The following is a 20,319-nucleotide window of genomic DNA, read 5'->3' on the forward strand; positions in this document are numbered from 1 at the left end:
CGCATACTGTCACTTACCGGCGTCAAACCGCGCAAGTGCCACAGTCTTTCGCACACGTCACAAACATGGCCGAATGAGTTGTTCACAAAGACTGTCGTAAACACCCTAGTCGCACTCGCACTATCACTAAGTCGTACCACGTGGTCGTTGTAACGGCGAGTCTTGGTCCTCTTCTTTTAGTCTCTTGTTTCCTCTTCCTCACTCGCTTGGCTGCTGCTGGGTGAAGATGCGGCCAAGACACGCTTTTCGGCTTCTTTCCGACGTCGTTTAGCAAGGCGTATTTCCCGTTGTTCAGGCGTTCCGGCTCCACGTTTAGCTTTGGCTTTATCATTTTTTTCGCTGTTGCGCAGCCAACTCCCATGCGAGTACTTCTGGATCGGACGAATTTAGTTTCTCAGCTTTTCTGCGTAGTCTAGCAGCAGCCGCACTCTCCTTCCATTCCATGTCGAGTGCGCACGCTTATTCTCTGGCAAGCGCGTTATATAGCCTCCTTGCGCATGCGCCGAAAGGTCAGGCGACGGCAGCGGCGAGGAGCGACCACCTGCGTGGCGCGTGACGTCACTCGTTTTCGCGCATGCGCATAACTCACCAGTTCGGCGAAGCTCGGCTCTGACCCGCGTAGTGAAGCTTTTCGCTTCAAAAAAAATTGCAGCGCCCGGGCAGGCTAGTGTTCCTCTATATGCTCGTGCAGGGAGCATATACTGCCCTAGTGTTCCTGTATATGCTCCCTGCGGTAGCATATACAGGAAAACTACGGCAGGCGGCTCCGGCGCGCTCAAAGCAGGCGACAAGCAGACGACACGGGTGTTTGCTTCAGCGGGCACGCCGTGACGTTGTATTCGTGCGCCCTTAAAACTCAAACAGCAACAGTTCTTGTCGGTGTCTGTTCGAGGGCCGTAATACTAACAGCGCTGCTACGCGCAGCGCGGCCTCCTTCGGAATTTGCTAGACTAAGATGGGACGCGGGTGTTTTGTTCGAAATTGCAAAAGCGGTTACAAGTGTTGCGGGGCGAAGGTGAGAAGTTGTTGCCGCTTGTTGCCTTCTCGGCTGACGTGTAGCCATAAACCCTGCGTCGTACAACGCCCGCGTTCTCATCCAGCAGATGAAACTCAGCCTGGTCACGTGCTCGACGAACGTGAAGGCATGTCTGCCTTCGACGAATGCCAGCAGCGCTTATACCCATCCAATCAGTCATCGCGCGGGTGTCAAACAATAGCCCTGCGTACAACCAGAAGCTACAGATCATCTTATAGCGGTCATGGAAAAGAACGCGTTTTATTACTGTGCTCAAACGGTTGAAGCGTACCACCAGTTGCTCTTCAAGCTACCAACGGTAAAGAAGCGCGCGAGAGTGCCCTCAATAGAAATCAGGCGCGCGCGGCCGAACGGGAGCAAGACGCTCGACCGGTTGCCTTGGCAACCGAAACGGCGGTAATTTTTCCTGGCCGCCAGCATGATAGTGGCTCCACGGGCTTGTGACCTTTTCTGGGGCTAGATTACGTAACTGTCAATTAGGAAAATTGTCAAAAACTTGTCACAAAGGTGTCAATAAGTCTCGCTCCTATTGGTCGGTTGTGGCCAGCGGCCATATTGCTTTTTTGCGTCATGGGTGGCTGCTGATGACGTCACGAATATGGCAGAAGTGATGACGTTGCACACCTAATTATGCAGGCGGTTATTGACAGTTTTTTGCCACAGTTTTGAGGCTGTCAATTTGACCGTTGAGTTTGTGACAGAAAATGGAGGCGGTGTACGCGGCCGTACGACTGAGGAGACTGTGCTGGCGCGAGCAACGGCGAAGGAGGGCGCACGAAGATGCGTTTGACTTGCCGGACGAGCTGTTTCGACGCCTTTTTCGACTGGAGAAGCAGACTGCGGAGTGGTTGTGCGACAAAGTTCGGTCTGCGTCAGTGGTAACCGTCAGGCCTTTATATTTGACCTCTTTACGCAAAGACCGTGTAGTCAGCCCCTTTGCCATGGGAGAAATTTGAAACAACGGATTAACGATTGCGCGCTCTCTCCTTTAGCGCGACTGTGTATGGTCGAACGTATTGCTTCGAGCACGGACGTCAACACGTTCTACCCTTATATTTGGCTAAAAAGCAAGGCTTACATAGTTCGTCTTCCCGCAGGTTCTTTATGAATGTGCAGAATGTTATGCGGCATGCAATACTTGGATGACAAGTTTCAAAGGGTAAAAGATTCTGCAGCGTGCTACCGGCGTCCAATGAAATGCGAACAGCGGAGCGCGTGGCAAACGGTCAAGCTTAGGCCGTCTGCCTGTCGTTATGAATTACAGGCGCGCCCTTCCGGTTTGCGAGTTTTCTTTTGTTTTATTTGGATTTCGCTTTTCCGCTGGAGCGCCACATTCATGCTTTTCACCGATCACAACTTGCACAGCGTGGTTTCGCGGGCGGAAGCGAGTGAAGCGAGCGGTCCTGTCTCCCTGGTAAACCTTTATTTTTTCGCAGAACAGGCGCTTTAGCACCACGATGATGGCCGAAAAATGGAAGCGCTGCAAGCCAGGGCTCATCAGGCAGGGCTCGCTTTACATACGCGGGCGACAGCCGCTGCCGCCAGAGGAACTGCGCTGCGCCAGTGGCAAAGGGAGAGAACTCGAGAGAAAACAAGCAAAAGTGTCGATAAACCAGTACCTCGACCGTCTGCTGTATTATCAGCAAGTGACAGGAATCGCAGACGGCGAAATGCTCGCGCGTGTTGTGCCTGTTTCTTTGACGGAGCAAGCGGCCCGCCGGTACCGACTAGCCGGCAATCGAGCGAGGACAATGGAGGAGTTTTGCGCAAGCTTCCGCGACGAATTCCTTCCCGCAAACTATGAGTGGCGTTTGAGGGGAGAGCTGGAGATCCGAACCCAGCATCCCGACGAGTCTCTGTTAGAGTACGTCCGAGCGATGGACGAACTTTATCGCCTCGCTGACCCTCGCGCCACGAACACGGAGAAAGTTGAGCGTGTCACGAGACAAGCGCACCCGACTTTCACGGCTTACCTGAGAGGAGTCAGGTTCAGAGATTTGGATGAGCTGGCGGCTGAGGCGAAGCGCATTCAGGGAGACATCCTCTCTGCGCGAGCGTATCGGCCGCCCCCACCCGCATCGCTGTCACTTGAGCCGCGCTGCGCGTGGAATGGCAGCTCAGCCCGCAGCCCCTCCAGAGCTGAAGCGTCAGCACGATTTGCTGGCGAGCGTGTCCCAAGGGGTTGGGAGTTGACCGACCTCGCTTTGGACCCGTTCAGCTACGCGTCGCGAACAGCACACGCTGCCGCAGAGCGGAACGAACCGAGGCGAGATCGCGAGGCCGACACGCGGCCCCCACCATCCGCGCCGCGAGTTCGAGATGACCGACCGGAACGGGGCGACCAGCGCCTAGCCCGTCGGGGCCCGGGCAACCGTTGCTACCGGTGCGACCAGCCGGGACACTTCGCCCGCGAGTGTGGCCGCCCTCCCGCCCGTGACCAAACACGGTCGGGAAACGGCCAAAGCCGCCGGTGATCGACCTTCGATTCCGCGCGGCGTACACAGAAAACCCTGGTTTGCTGGCGCCTTTGGCATGTCGCGTAGGAAGTTCTGTTGACCTGTCAGCGCCGTTCATTGAGCTAACGATAGCTCGAAAGAAATTCACCGCGTTACTAGATACAGGAGCAACCGCTTCTTTGTTCGGTGACGAGGTGTTAAACCATCTCCGCGAGAACAAAATCCGGCTGAGAGAGTGCGATACCACTTTTCGCCTCGCGAGCGGCACAGCGCAATCAAGCGGTGCAGCTAGGATAGTGGTTCGCTGGGAAAGACGCGTGCGGCGACAACGCCGCGTTCATCTTCCCTGTTTATCCGTTCCTGTGATTCTTGGACGAGACTACCGAGCCAAGACAGGTATTGTGATAGACATCGGCAGCGGAGGCTACAGGGAGCGCACGTGAGGCGCCTTGAAGGCTTTCGCGAAAGCGCCCGCGGCGTCGCAAACCATTCAGACTCCGAACGCGGCGCGAGCGGGGGGAGACCCTGAAAAATCCACCCCGCCAGCCCGAGATCCCGGAGGCGAGCGGACCATCGCCGCTGAGGGAGAGGGCAGAGAGATCGATGCAAGTGATGGAAAAAATTTAAAGGAAAGATTTTGCTACACATCGGAAGAATTACGGTAACTTCAAAATTTCGATAACAGTGCCTTACAATATTCTAATATTGAATTTTTTTTTTGTCCAGGAATGTAGGAGACAGCCACGCACATGAAAGAGGCTGCGGCAGTGACGGAACGCGAATAGACAGCGTGAGGGTAGAAAAGGCCCCGGGAGAAAGCTGCACGCCGATGCTCCAGTCTCCGAAGTGCATATGGGCGACTGCACCGCGGGTGCGCCGCTCCCGAGGTGCGAGGAAATCGGACAAGGCCGTGACTAAAGGCGCGCTCACACTGGCGGGAAGCTTCCCGCGCCGGCACAGCGTCAACGTCGACGCTGCCTCGCAGCTCCTCGGAATGACGCTCACACTACGCGCGTTTTCTCGCTGCGGTTGTCTTGGAATGTGGAGAGAGGAGGCGCTGAGGGAGGACCCGAACGAGCAGAAAGAGAAGGGGATAGTCACGTGACACTAGAGAAGACTGGAAAGCGCACCCTGCTAGCTCCCCTCCCGTCGCCCTGGCAAAGCAGCCGCCGAGTGCCCCGGCCGGCCGGGGCCGGCCGGCCGGACGCGCGCAGCCTCCGCCGCCGCCGAAGGGGTCACTGAGCTGGGACCGACGTCACGGTTCACGGTCGGCGCCCATTGGCTGTCCTTAATCACCGGCACGGGAAAAATAGGTACCGAAACCCATCGCTCCGCGGGACGGGTGAGTAGGCTGTCCGCGGGAGAAAAACCGGCTTGGGCGGGAAGCGGCACGCGGGAAACGCCCGGCGTTGCGCGTTTTCCCGCTAATGTGAGCGCCCCTGTAGGAAGCTGCTCTGCCGCGCAGGGAAGGTCAGCGCACCCCTTGTTGTCGGAAGTGAACAGCGTGACGGAGAGGGAGAAGGCACGTTTGTCATCACTCCTCTACGAGTGCAACGCGACATTCACTGACCGCCCGGGCCTCACTACCCTAGTCAGGCACCGAATAGACACGGGTGACGCACTGCCTTGGAAGTGCAATCCTAGACCAACTAGCTTGGCCAAGAGAAAAGCACTGGACAGCGCCTTAGACGAACTTATCGACACTGGCGTTGTTGAGAGGTCTAACAGCCCTTGGGGCTTCCCGGTAGTCTTGGTTCCAAAGAAAGACGATACATATTGTTACGTCTCGCCTACAACGCGCGGTATAGCCGGCGCGGATGCAACGGACGCCGCGGCTTCGGTCATCGCGGCCGCAACGCCTCCCGCCAAGCGCGTCCAGGCAGGTTTCAGTGCCACGTGTCGTCGTGCGTGCGTGTGTGTGTGTGTGCATGTTTTGCCCACGCTTGTCAAAGCGCGGCAGCCGGGGAGAGGAGCTCCCCAACTGGGAGGCGAGGAGGTCTGACCGGCGCCGGCCTGGCGGACGCGCCCGTCACGTCTGGACATGTTCAAGCGTCGCCGTATCGGACGCCTCTTCTCAAGCCGTTCCCTCTTGCCCTCGACTCCAAGGGTATAAAAACGCCGCTGCCCCGGACGCCGAGAGAGACTTCGATTCCTTCCTTCGAGTAACGTGGTCGCCCTGACCGGCTGCTCTTTTGCGATGCCAGAATAAACAAGTTGTTCTGTTGCCAGTCGACTCATCTTTTGCCGGGACCTTCGGATGTTTCCAGCTTTGCCCCAGGCCAACGCTACCCTTGGGGCTGGCAACCCATTTGCAACAACTGGTTGCCAGCGGTGGGATCCCGACAACGGAGGCCAGCAGCGAAGATATGCGTTCAACTGTATGCTGAGCAGCACAACGACCATCCGGGAGCAGTGCAACGAGCCCTGTGTGATGACTGGTTGCCTGCAGCGGAACGACTGCGCTGAATTCTTGGCTGCGAGGTTTGGTGAGTGCGGGACTTTCTTCTTCTGAGTTTTGCCAGGCTTTTGTTAGTGTCAGAAACAGAGCTGGTAATTGTGTTGTCGTTGCTGCCGGGTTAGTTTGCGGCAAGACAATAGTAGGCAGTAGAGAAAGCAGCATTCGGAGCAGCCATGGATTTGAAGTCGTTGCGCAAACCGAAATTGCTGGAGCTTGCAAGAGAGTTGGGTCTGGATGTCTCAGACAAACTCAGAAAACCAGAACTGCTAAGGGCTATTCTTGAGTTGGAGGCTGAGGATGACGAGCTGTCGGAATGCCTTGAGACGATTGAGGAGAGGGAACAAAAAGAAAAAGAGAAAAACGAGCGCGAACGTAAAGAACAAAAAGAGAAAGAGGAGCGCGAACGTAAAGAGCAAAAAGAGAAAGAAGAGCGCGACCGTCAACACGCTTTGGAAATGAAGCGTCTCGAGGTAGAGATGGAACGCGCTCGTAATGGAAGTCAGGCACACGGTGCAGGAGAACGGGTATCGTTCAAAATGACTGACCTGATGCGGCCGTTTAAGCTTGGAGAGGACATTGGTTTGTTCCTGGTTAACTTTGAGCGAACGTGCGAGAAGCAGGGGTTCTCTCGGGAAACGTGGCCACAGCGCTTGCTCACTTTGTTACCCGGCGAGGCGGCCGACGTAGTCGCTCGCTTGAAGAGAGAGGAGGCAGAGGATTTCGACCAAGTGAAATCGAGTCTGCTAAAAAAGTACAGGCTGTCAGCGGAGGCGTTCCGTCGGAAGTTTCGGGAAAATGAAAAAGGCAGAAATGAGTCATATACAAAGTTTGCCTACAGGCTTATGTCAAACATGCAGGAGTGGCTCAAAGAAGAGAAAGCGTTTGGTGACCACGAGAAAATTCTGCAGTGTTTCGGGCTGGAACAGTTTTATAGTCGGTTACCTGAGAACGTGCGGTACTGGGTCTTGGATAGGCCAGACGTCAGTGGCTAAAGCCGCCGAGCTAGCCGAGGAGTTTGTGACGCGTCGGGCTCGCGGAGCTAAGGACGGTCAAAAGGGTGAATTTGGCTCCAAGTCTGAGAGGCCGAAGTTCACACCCATGAGAGCAAGGGGGGACACGCGTAGTGCGGATGCGAGTGAAAGCAGTCCGACCGAACGTAAGGAGACGGCGGCAGCCGAAGCCGAACGCAGAAAGCGGTTCGAGGCGAGGCAAGCGCGCGTGTGTTATACGTGCCAGAAGCCGGGTCACTTTTCGGCGCAGTGTCCAGAAACAAAAAGAGAAGTCGTGTGTTTGTCATTATGTAGCACTGACGAGAACATGAAGCTTCTCGAGCCTTACATGCGAGACTTCCTCGTGAACGGGAAAGAGTGCCGAGTGCTTCGTGATTCCGCAGCTACAATGGATGTAGTTCACACCTCTTACGTAGAACCCGATATGTTCACGGGCGAGTGCGCATGGATCAAGCAAGCCTTGGAAGCTCATAGCGTGTGTCTGCCCGTAGCAAAAGTGCTTATTGAAGGACCTTTCGGAGCACTTGAGACGGAGGCCGTAGTGTCATCTAGGCTGCCCCCCCAGTACCCGTACCTATTTTCGAACAGGTCCGATCACCTCCTGCGCGAGAAGGGGCTTTTGTTTGGTGAGGCTAGCGTTCAGGCCTTAACCAGATCGAGAGTTCGGGAGCTCGCTGCAAAGGCGGTAGTTGCGGGGCCGACGTTGTCGAACAATGAAAAAGGGTCGGAGGCGCAGCAAGCTGATATTCCGAGCACGTCAGAACTGGATAAAATTGAGCCTGTAGCGTTGAAGGCACCAGGTACTGGAGAGGAAATGCCCGACACGGGAAAGTTAGAAGAGCTTCCGGGACTAGGCTCAGTGACGAACAGGGAAGACACTGATCAGGTCATTAGTGACTTACTCAGTAAAGCACCGCTGTCGCCTGAGCAGAAAACCGAACTACACCAACTCTTACAAGAGTTTCAAGGTCAGTTCTCTGAGAGGCCTGGTAGGACTTCTGTCCTTACTCATGATATAGAACTTACCTCCCCAGAGCCAGTACGATCCAAGGCGTACCGGGTGTCACCCCGCCAGCGCGATATTATGGAGGCTGAGGTAAAGAAAATGCTACAGCTTGGTGTTATTGAGGCGGGTGAGAGTGATTATACCTCCCCTTTGATTTTAGTTGAGGTACCGGGCAAGGAACCTCGTCCTTGCGTCGACTACCGCAGGCTTAATTCCATTACTAAGGATCAAATTTATCCGATCCCTAACATCGAGGAGAGCCTTGAGAAAGTTAGTAGCGCTCAGTTTATTTCCACCCTAGATCTTGTCAGGGGTTATTGGCAGGTTCCACTTACAGAAGAGGCTAGTAGGTATGCGGCGTTCATTTCACCAATGGGAACATTCCGTCCTAAAGTTTTGAGTTTTGGTTTGAAGAATGCGCCATACTGCTTTTCAAGCCTCATGGACAAAGTGTTGCGGGGACAGGAAGAATTCGCTTTACCGTATTTAGACGACGTAGCGATATTCTCCGCATCCTGGTCTGAGCATATGGCACACTTGCGGGCAGTGCTAACCCGCCTGCGCGAAGCGGGCTTGACAGTCAAGGCTCCCAAGTGCCAATTAGCACAGGCCGAGGTTGTCTACCTCGGTCACGTGATTGGACAGGGTCGTCGCCGCCCCTCTGAAATAAAGGTGGCCGCTGTGCGAGACTTCCCGCAACCGCGCACGAAGACCGATATTCGGTCGTTCTTAGGTGTCGCCGGCTACTATCAGAGGTACATCCCCAGGTACTCCGATATCGCCGCTCCCCTGACGGATGCTCTAAGAAAAACAGAGCCCCAAACAGTCGTCTGGAGCGAGACAAAGGAAAGAGCTTTTAGCGCCCTAAAGAGCGCCCTAACAAGCCAGCCTGTGCTACGATCGCCAGACTACACAAAAGGGTTCGTTGTTCAGTGCGATGCTAGTGAGCGAGGCATGGGCGTTGTACTGTGCCAAAGGGACAATGGAGAAGTGGAACACCCCGTCCTGTATGCTAGTCGTAAGCTGACCTGTCGTGAGCAGGCGTACAGCGCCACTGAGAAAGAGTGTGCGTGTCTCGTGTGGGCCGTTCAGAAATTGTCATGCTACCTAGCCGGCTCGAGGTTTATCATTGAGACGGATCACTGCCCTCTCCAATGGCTGCAGACCATATCTCCAAAAAATGGCCGCCTCCTGCGCTGGAGCCTCGCTTTGCAACAATATTCCTTTGAGGTGCGCTACAAAAAGGGGAGTCTCAACGGTAACGCCGATGGCTTAAGTCGAAGCCCCTAAAGTAGGAATCCGCCTCAAAGTTGTTTGTTAGTGATGTTTTCTTCCTGAGGCAGGATTTTTAACATATTGCTTTTGTTTAGTGTTTCAAAGTGATTATGTGCTTTCTAGTGCAATTTTCCAATTTGTGGACGCGTTCTGAGTGCTGCTTGACTACTGTAAGGAACTAGGCAGCAGTATAAAAGGGGAAAGAGCCTGGCAGAGCTTAGTGAGGGTTGTCTCGTGCTTGCTGACTGAGCGGTTGCGTTTCGGCGTAGTTCTAACGCTTGCTGGGAACGAGCACAAAAATGGCAACTCTCCCGAAGTGACTTTGCAGTGTCCTATGTGATCCTGAACCCGAGAACGAGGCCTTCTCTGTGCGCTGCGCTCAAGCAACGTCGAGGGACGATCGGTTTCGATTACGAGCATCATCGAGCGACATCCCTCTGGACAGCGGATGCAGTCCCCTGACCATCGGGATCTCCTTCTCCCGGCGGGGCGGTCTGTTACGTCTCGCCTACAACGCGCGGTATAGCCGGCGCGGATGCAACGGACGCCGCGGCTTCGGTCATCGCGGCCGCAACGCCTCCCGCCAAGCGCGTCCAGGCAGGTTTCAGTGCCACGTGTCGTCGTGCGTGCGTGTGTGTGTGTGTGCATGTTTTGCCCACGCTTGTCAAAGCGCGGCAGCCGGGGAGAGGAGCTCCCCAACTGGGAGGCGAGGAGGTCTGACCGGCGCCGGCCTGGCGGACGCGCCCGTCACGTCTGGACATGTTCAAGCGTCGCCGTATCGGACGCCTCTTCTCAAGCCGTTCCCTCTTGCCCTCGACTCCAAGGGTATAAAAACGCCGCTGCCCCGGACGCCGAGAGAGACTTCGATTCCTTCCTTCGAGTAACGTGGTCGCCCTGACCGGCTGCTCTTTTGCGATGCCAGAATAAACAAGTTGTTCTGTTGCCAGTCGACTCATCTTTTGCCGGGACCTTCGGATGTTTCCAGCTTTGCCCCAGGCCGCCAGGCCAACGCTACCCTTGGGGCTTGCAACCCATTTGCAACAATATCGACTTTGCGTGGACTACCGCAAGCTGAATGAGGTTACGAGGAAAGACGCCTACCCTCTAGCCACCATTTCTTCCCTAGTGTCCAACCTAGGTGGGGCGAAATACTTCACAACGCTCGATGCTGGCCGCGGATACTTTCAGGTTGAAATGAATGAGCGGGACAAGGGGAAAACTGCTTTCACTTGTCACAGAGGCCTTTTCCAGTTCAAGAGAATGTCCTTTGGCTTGGTAGGAGCACCCGCTACTTATCAGCGCCTAATGGACCGTGTTCTGGGAGATGCGAAGAGGCAACATGCGCTCGCGTACCTAGACGACATCGTGGTGTACTCGAAAACGTTCGAGGAACACCTGCGCCACTTGAGGGACGTCCTAGAGAGGCTGAGGTCCGCGAGAATCACTTTGAACCCGAAGAAGGCACAGATCGCCGCGACCCGAATAACACTGTTGGGGTTCACGATCGACAGAGGCCGCATTCTGCCGTGCGACGATAAGCTTGAGGCTTTGCTTAAGTTTCCGTCACCCACAGATATAGCCGGACTCAGGCGCTTCCTGGGAATGGCGAACTTTTATCGCCAGTTCATCCCAGATTGCGCAGCGCTGCAGGCGCCTTTGACAAAGCTTTTGAAGAAAGGCGAGCGCTGGAGTTGGGGTCACGAGCAAGAGGATGCACTGCGCAACCTCACCAAAGTGCTCGCTGACACGGCTGAGTTGCAGCTACCCGACCTAAACAGGGAGTTCGTGATTCAAACCGACGCAAGCGACCTGGGCTTAGGAGCAGTGTTGCTTCAGGAGCATGAAGGCGTTCTCCGTCCGGTAGCATTCGCGAGCCGTTCGTTGACGCCGGCAGAGAGAAACTACTCGGTGACAGGGAAGGAATGTCTCGCGATAGTTTTTGCTCTGCGCAAGTTCGACTACAACGTCGATGGGGTGGCATTTGTGATCGAGACGGATCACATGGCGCTCACCTGGCTGAGACGACTCAGCGAGCCGAGCGGCCGCCTAGCGCGTTGGTCCCTGTTGCTGCAGCGTTACGACTTCACCGTGCGCTACCGCAAAGGGAAAAACAACGCTGTGGCTGACGCACTCTCGCGAGCGCCTGTCCAGTGCGAGGAAGGTCACGCGACCGACCGCCCGACAGCCGGAGAGAGTGAGGGACAGACCCGAGCCAGTAGCCCATGTAAGGAACGCGGACCAACCGTTGATCCAGGGCGAGAGCGTGAACCACGTGGACTACGCGAGTTCCGTGGGGATCGTGTTCAGCAGAAAGGAGCTGCTCGAAGCTCAGCAGAAGGATCCGTTTTGTCGAAAGCTGTTCGGCGGGCTCCGGGAGCCGGGCGGCAGGGCCGCCGCGCACACGGAGACACAGCTGGTTTTGCTGTCGGTGCGGAGCGCTCGGAAACAGCTGGTAGTGCTGTGAGCGCGATGGATTCGTATCTGCTGGATTCCGACGGCGTCCTGCTGAGGTATATCCTCTCCGAGAACGACACAAACGAGGCGTTCAAGGTGGTGACACCGCGAGTATTGAGAGCAGCACTGTTACGCTACTTTCACGACTCGTGCATCGCTGGGCATGCAAGCGGCCCCAAGACTTACACTAAGTTGTGTCGCTTTGCTACCTGGCTTGGCATGAAAAGGGACGTAACACGCTACGCCCGCTCGTGCCATGTGTGCCAAAGTGTGAAGCCCCGAGGCGGACGACCACCCGGCCTCATGCACCCGACTAACAGCCAGACTCCCTGGCAAATCGCGGCGTGTGACATCATGGGACCGTATCCTATGACACCGAGTAGGAACAAGTTCTTGCTGGTGGTCACGGATCACTTCAGCAAGTGGGTTGAACTTTTCCCCCTTAGAAAGCTGACGGCACGAGTGATCATGGAGAAGCTGATGGACGTATTCACCAGGTTCGGTTTCCCAGAGCAGCTGATAACGGACAACGCGTCCTACTTCACTGCGAAGGTGTTCGTTGATTCGTGCGCTGCACTCGGCATTAAGGGCAAGAAAACGACCACCTATCATGCTCAGTCGAACCCCACGGAACGAGTCAATCGCAACGTTAAGCACTTGCTTGTCGCGTACTCTGAGAGGCACAAAGATTGCGACTCCTATCTGCCGGAGATCGCGTTTGCTTCGCGTTCGACCGTTAACCGCTCGACTGGGTATGCGCCGTCTTCTCTCAGTCTGGGTAGAGAGCTGCTAAAATCCGATGGACCGGATTCTATCGGACAGCAGGAAGACGCCAGTCGCTTCGTCAGCACGAGCTCAGTACGCGACGCAGCTGCGCGCTAAGATGACGGAGGCCTTACGCAAGGCTCGCCGCAACCTGGGCACCGCTAGGGCGCAGCAGAAAGCACAGTACGACCGCTCGCACCGGGATGTTCACTACGAAGTGGGCGATCTGGTGCTTCGACGCCAGCACGTTCTCAGCGACGCTAGCAAACAGTTTGCGGCCTCGTTGGCGCCGAAATGGATCGGGCCGTTCCGCGTGCGAGAGAAACTTTCCTCGCTCGTGTACAGGCTCGAGGACTTGCGGTCGAAACCGACAGGCGGACCGGTGCACGTATGCGACCTGAAACGATACGTGCAGCGAGATGAGTGGGTAGAGGACACAGCCCGACCCGCGCCGCAGTCGGATAACGAGCGCTGCGATCAGCCGGCGAACCCCGCGTCCCGCTATAACTTGCGCCCTAAGCAGAAACAGAATCTGCCTGCGCAGCCTACAGCGAGGGCGATAGGCGGCAGGCAGTATCGTTAGATGCATGAACGTACGGGCCGCTCATGCCGATCAATGGCACGCAAGACTGACTTGCGTTAACCCGCATGACTATCGTGAGGGTCGAACAGCCACGCAGCATGCGCTGCGGGAGTTGGCTGCATCTGTGCTGACGCATCTGTGGATGCATCTGTGCATCTGTGCTGTGCTGTGCATCAGCGCAGATGGAAAAGAAGCAGGGCACATCAGAACGACACCGTTTTACTACCAACTACCAGCCACCATCCAGCTTCGGCCACGCGCCGCGCCCAAGGCTCGACGCTACACCCGCCCGCGACCTGCAGTCGCCACCCTGGCCACCCCTGCTACCTGTCACATCGCATCGGAGCTGCCCACCCACCGACTGTGCGCCACCGCCTGCGGGGCCCCATTACCACCGCAACCCTGGGTCCTCGCCTGGCCCCTGAAGCCACCTGACCCAGTACCTCAGGGGCGCAGCCATGGGCCTGGCCTCTGAGCCATCGCAGCCGGCGCCAAGGAGGCGGTCGGAACGGCGCAGCCGCGCGCACTCGGGAGACCGAGACTGGGAGCAAGAGGCCGAACGTCATCGTGCGGGAGGCCAAGCCTACGGAGCGAAGCAGCTGATCGGTGGGGGCGTGGCGCGGCCGTCAACCGATGCACCGGCTGGAGCCGAAGAACTTCCAACCTCGATCCCTGGATGGCGGAGAAGATCAAGTAATGTTGCCCCTGTTTCTGTGTTCGGGAGGCTTCTTAAGGAGGGGAGGATGTGGGATACGCAGGTATCCCCTCCTCGGCCCCCGCGCCAGCGGCGACCGTGACTTACACGGGCGCGCTGGCCACCAGGAGGCAGCAAATCCTATAACCAGGAGATAGACACTTTGTGCATTGCGTGCGGAGAGGAGGAGGAAACGGCTGAACACTTGATACTTTTCTGTAAAGGGCTTCACCCTACAGTGGAAGGCAGCGGGGCTGACTTACCCAAGGCATTGGGGTTTAGGGATAGTGAAGGGAAAGTGGATTTTAAGAGGTTAGAAGTAACCAAGCGAAGGTTATCTGATTGGTGGCTAAAAGCAAGACAGGAGTAAAATTTCACAAGACATGGCTAGGTGGCTTGAGCCACCGCCCGATGTAAAGGGTTCAGCCGTATCCATCCATCCATCCATCCATCCATCCATCCATGTGGTGCCATAGGCTTTCTCTAAATCGAAAAAGACCGCAAGGCAGTGTTGCTTGTGTATAAATGCTTCTCGGACTGTGTTCTCTAGGCGGACTAGATGGTCGGTTGTAGGTCCCGCCTTTTTAAACCCACACTGATGGATGTCAAGAAGATCACGGGATTGTAATATAAACATTAATCTAATGTTAAGGACGCTTTCGAAAGATTTGGCAAGTACGCTTGTTAGGGCTATAGGTCTGTAATTGCCAGGGGAGGTAGGTACTTTTCCCGGCTTCAACAACGGTACAATTATGGTTTTTTTCCATGCCTCTGGAATCTCTCCTGATAACCATATTTTGTTAAAAAATTTCAGAAGCGAGTCTACAGCATGTTCGGACAAGTGGGCAAGCATTTCGTAATGGACTTCATCTGGTCCTGGTGCAGTTTGTTTACCCGAAGAAAGTACACTGTTAATTTATTGTAGTGTAAATGGGCTATTATATGCTTCGTGAGCACTGCCCTTTATCGGCAGTCTTTCTTTTTCGGCTGTGTCGTTATATTTTAAAAATGATTCTGTATAGTTAGAGGAACTAGATACAGTGGAAAAAATGTTCGCCTAATATGTCTGCTTGTTCTTTTATATTTGTCTGTACACCAGGGGCGGTCAGAAGAGGAACTGTGAATGGAGAGTAGCGACCATCCATTTTGTGTACTGCCTCCCACATTTTTTCGAAGAGACTTGGCTGTTTATCGAGGAAATAAAACGTTGCCAGGATGATTATTCGGCATTTCGACGTATGTACCGCGCTTTTGCTCTTGCTTTTTTAAAGTTTATAAGGTTCTCCTGTGAGGGGTATCGGCAAAATATACCCCAAGCTTTATTTTGTTGTTTTTTTCCTTCTTTGCAATCTCGTGTCCACCACATTTTATGGTTGCGTTGTACTATTCCTGAAGATTGGGGGATAGCCAAGCATGCGGCAGAAAGAATGCAATTTGTGAACTTTCCATTTATTTCATTTACATTAAGATTTTCTAACGTGGCTGCTGTTCTAAACAGCTGCCAGTCTGCTAAATTGAGCTTCCAACACCGTGGTTTTCTTTGGGTGACTGATGGTGGGAATGACAGGCAGATTTTAACAGGGAGATGATCGCTTCCGTACGGGTTGTCTAAGACATCCCATTTAAGATCGCTAAAAACTGATGGAGAGCTAAAAGACAAATCTAAAACACTCATTTTTCCTGAACTAGGGGAGCAATAAGTAGGTTTACCGGTGTTCAATAAACAAATATTGTTGGATAGTATAAAATCCTCAATAACCTGACCTCTGCTATCGGTTTTCTCACTGCCCCAGAAACAAGAGTGAGCATTAAAATCGCCAACTATCAAGTATGGCTCCGGTAACTGTTGTAAAAGGCTCTCTAATTCATGCTGTCTTACTTCGAGATGTGGTTGAAGATATAGGCAACAAATTGTAATGGTTTTGTAACCAACCACGGTGGCTGCTACGGCTTCGAACCTAGTTTTGAGTTTGATCTCGCTAGCTGCTACGCCAGGTTGCACAATGATTACTACGCCTCCCGAGAGTCTGCTCGCCCCCTCTCGGTCACGGCGGAAGACAGTATACTTCTTTAGCACCTTTGTGTGCTGAGAGCCTAGATTGGTTACCTGCACACATAAAGCAATAGGAGAAATTGTTTAAAATGTCTTTTATGTCGTTATAGTTATCTACGAGACCTCTGCAGTTCCAGTGTATTATGAAAGCCATCTTAATGTTGTGTGCGTGTGTGCAGATAAAATTAGATTAACTTTGATTTGGCCCCTTGACTCGGAGCCTCACATTTTTTTGATCGATCCAAAGACCTTTGCCGTCCGTCCGATGTGGACGGCACGGGGCTGCCCTGGGTCGTGTCCATCGCCTCAGCAGAGGTGCTGGACGACCGTGCAGGATGCACGCTGACTTTTGAGTTAGACCTCGACCTGTGGGAAGAGGTCTTGAGGCCCGCTGACCCGGGGGTCTGCGCAGCCTGCTTTGGGGTTGGCGGAGTAGTATCAGCTACTCCACCAGGGGGCGTGGATGGCCCTGCCATAGGCCCACTGCGTGCGGCCTGGACAGGTGCCGAAGCCTGGTGTGGTGCGCCGCGCCCACGCACCACATCGGCGAAGGTTGTTTTCGCAGTGAAGGAGAATCGGTTTGTTTCGGCGTATCGCCTTCTCGCTTCCTTGAAAGAAATGTTTTCAGTGGTTTTCAGAGTAATTATTTCTTTTTCTTTTTTCCAGGACGGACAAGCCCTGGAGTATGCAGCATGGTCTCACTCACAATTTGTGCACCGCGGGGCAGCAACACATTCATCTGACTGGTGGTCCTTCGAGGAGCATTTCGCGCAAGTTTTGCGGCCGCGACAACTCTGTGAGCCGTGGCCGAACCTCTGGCAATTGAAACATCTGCGTGGGTTGGGTATATATGGCCTTGCATTTATTTTCAGGTACCCGACTTCAATGCTTTCAGGTAGTGTGCTGGTGTTGAAAGTGAGGATCATGTGTTTCGTATCTATTTCCTTGTTATCCTTCCGGATCTTTATCTGCTGAACATTTATGACATCTTGGTCGGCAAGGCCTTCAAGCATTTCTTTTTCAGAGAGGTGAACAAAATCAATTTCTGATATGACGCCTCGGACTGTGTTCAAAGATCGGTGTGACGTGATGGAGACAGGAATCTCCCCTATCGATACAATGTTTGCAAGTTTCGAGTGCTGGACAGTGTCACGTATTTAGAGCAGTAAGTCGCCACTAGCCATTTTTGATACCTTATACCCAAACCCCAAGGTATCTGTCAGGCACTTTGCTACCAAGAATGGGGAAATCAGCCTTGCTTGTCGTTCTTCAGCTTTGCTGTGAATGGCGTGAAATTTTGGGAATGACACTTTTCTTTTTTGAAAAAAAAAAAACTTCATCGTTCCGCCCTCTTTTTAGAGAGCGATCAGGTTTGGAATGGAGGGGAGCCATAAAAAAATTAAGTTTTTCAGCCAAGGTGCCAGCCACCCACCACGGAGCCCAGCATGGGGACGGGACAGCAACTTGCACGCAAGTCCTGCCCACGCCAGCTGTACACCTCAACTATAACCAAATATGACGAAACCCAGGGTAGTTCGCCACACAAGGTTAACCCTAGCCGCCCATGAAGACATGAAAAAACCAAGAAACGACGAGGAGACAGGACAGTAGTCAGAAAGAAGACAGGAAAGTAAAAGATGTAGAGGAGGATGGGAAAAGGCGACTACCGATTTCCCCCGGTCGGGTCAGGCCAGGGGTGCCGTCTACAGGAAGCTGGGGCCAGAGTGGTGTGTTGCCTCCGCCGAGGGGTCTTAAAGGTCCAAACGCTCGGCATCGGCTCAACCACCAGGATCCCCTTTCCCCGGACACGGCGATGCCACGCACGGCGAAGCGAGGGTGCTCGGGTCCGTGGTGGTGTACTGTTCACCATCATCCCCTGCGGGTGCTCGGGAACCCGTGGTGTAGCCACTCACCAACGCCTGCAAGTTGCAGACGCCCCCCTGCGGGGAACTGCGAATTCTATCGGTCTCCGACTGGGGAGGGCCGTCGGTCCAGTCGCAGACGGCTTGCGATCGAGTTCTGTCCGGCTGGAATTCAGTCGCAGCGTCGGTGTGTTCGCTCTGCGACTGACCATTGGGGAGCTCCGAGACGGCGTGCGACATGCGGTCACGTGGGAGCTGTTGCCGCGGCGGAAGCAAAACTGTTTATTCTAATCAAAACATATGTAATAATACCTTGCATCTAAAAATACGATGGTCATAAAATCAACACATTCTGCGTGATGTTTCTGTCGCGTTTAATAATGCGTTGCCTATGCAAACGTCAAGGAACCTTGCCGGTTCTTCAGACCGAATTCGTTGTGTCGGTGTCGCATGTGAAAGCAGTGACCGAAAAGCTCACTGCGGCCTTACCGACTACACCGGATATTTTTGGTCCAATCGCAGCATGTGAAACGGGCCGAAATCGTCTGCTCGTGCCGCCGCGCGACCCCCTCGGGCAAGCGCGAGCCAGGGCATTGCCTTCGCACATATGGTATCAATTTTCCTCTGCCGCCTCCTTCTGTCGGGAGTTCCGGAGCTACCACTCGCGGTGGCTCGCCGAGTCGCTACTGTCGTCGCTGGCGTTCAGCCGGTACGGCGTCAACGCATAAAGCTCGATGCCCATCGCGGCCGTAAGAGCGAGCAGTCGCGCCTCGAGGTCCGGGTCCATTACTGCTAACTGCAACAGACGGCAAGCAAAGAAGCCCGACGCGCGCCGCAAACACGCCGCCGACGCTGCTGGTGAGCGACAACCGGAAGTTGCAAAAGGAACGTCAGCGGATAACATAATTATGGGCGGGGCCCCGTCCCAAAGCTGTTTTCTTTCAGTTTGTCTGGTGCCCCGTGTGTACGAGTTGAGGGGGGGAGAGGAGGAGAGTAATTTTTAATCGTCTATATCTTCGTTGTTATTGATGCCAGCTTAAAAATTCTTGCGTTGGGGTGATGAAATGCCTATCTCTCGTGTGATTTACGTAGTCTCAATTAATGTATTGCATGGTCGCTTTAAGGACTTTGTTCCGACAAAGCACACCGTCCTCGGCGAAGTACTGTGCACATCGTGGTACCTAAACTAGTGTGCATACTTAAACCTTCTTGCGAGATCATCAGGAAGCTGATAGTCTTGCTCAATTCGCTTATCATTGTGCGTCGGTTCACATGATAATCTTTCCATTTGATGGCATTGCCCTGTGTGCTGAATTCACGTCTGTTGTCGTGCGGATTACGCCTATTATAGCAACTTTAATTTCTTAATCTCAGCGTTGGTTTCCGCAAAAAACGTTTGCATCGCAGACTTTTTTTTTTTTTTGCTGATAATTACGCGTGCTTCTGACCCGGTGCAAAGTAGAAAACATGTTGATTTTCGTAGCGTGTCTCTCTCCCGTGTGTCCCAGAGCTCTAGCGTGGTAGCTTTAACGGCGTTATACCCCCGTCTGTCTAGGAAAGATGTTAATCTTTACAGCGATCAAGGCGTTCGTTCCACTGTCGCGACTGCGCGCAACTCTGCCGCGACTTAATGCCACCTGAAAAGGGAGTCACAGAAACGGTGCCTTTGAGAGCAAGCTTTGACTTGTCTCAGGCGAAATTGTTATGATATACTGCACTGAATGATGTTTTCAAAATAACATAATACGAATCGTTTCCGTGAGGCTCACTCAGTCAGGGAACGTATACATCAGTCCTGATCGCGCTTTACAGTGCTGAATAATATTCAGCACCGGCATTTGAAGCATTGTTTAAGTGCATTCGAGGGATCAGCGTAGATGAGTCAAGAGAATATCTTCCCGCAACTTAATCAAGTCTTCTGCTGGCACAATCAATCGTCCAAAAATCTTCAGCCATACCCTAGGCCAGACTCATTTCTGCAGTAGTGAAATTTGTATTGACCCGGCATTAAAGCCGCGGCGTGTGCATCACTCCTTGGAGCCAGGCAGAAAATTTTCTGCCTGAAACTTGCTAAAAAAACAAAGCATAACGCGCATTAAAGAAAATTCCCAGCATTTTCGCAGCCACTCACTCGCTCGTGAAACGACATATTTACCGAAATTACCGCAATCTTTACCTCACTGCATTGAAAAAGAACAGCGTCATAAAGAGAATTTTCGCGAAAATGCAGCGCCATGTCAAATCTACGTTTATCGGAACGCCGGTGTGCTGAAAAATATACAAAAGTAATGTAAATCTTAGGCTCGTAAAAAAATTGGCTGTGGATTAGCTCTGGTTAACCCCAGTTGAATTGCGAAAGCAACAAGTGCATGGCTACGCTACGCTGTGAACAGACACCGAACGCTGGTCGTGCACGTTTCTCGGCCTTAGCATTCGGTCGGTCACCGCGGGAACGTCAACGAGAGGGCCCAAACTGGCCGTTCCTCCAATTCATGAGCCTCCCGATTTGCACGAGGTGAAATCAACCTTTCGGCTACGCTGTTCAGCGGCCGCATAGGAGGCTAACGGTAACCGTTCGACGCACGGTATACAGCGGCACTCTCTACTCTCGAAGGCTACTCCGGCACGTATTACACACTCTGGCATTCTGCATCGCCTCATCGTCAC

At 53.8% G+C, this 20,319-nt stretch overlaps 1 protein-coding gene across 10 annotated transcripts in view; it reads right to left on the reverse strand.

Annotated features, from left to right (window-relative positions):
• The window catches only part of LOC144128233 (uncharacterized), a 68,821-nt gene that overhangs the window by 26,831 nt on the left and 21,671 nt on the right, over positions 1–20,319 (reverse strand). The window lies entirely within an intron of this gene.

The sequence above is a fragment of the Amblyomma americanum genome, chromosome 4, assembly GCF_052857255.1.
Source record: "Amblyomma americanum isolate KBUSLIRL-KWMA chromosome 4, ASM5285725v1, whole genome shotgun sequence".
NCBI classification, from domain to species: domain Eukaryota; kingdom Metazoa; phylum Arthropoda; class Arachnida; order Ixodida; family Ixodidae; genus Amblyomma; species Amblyomma americanum.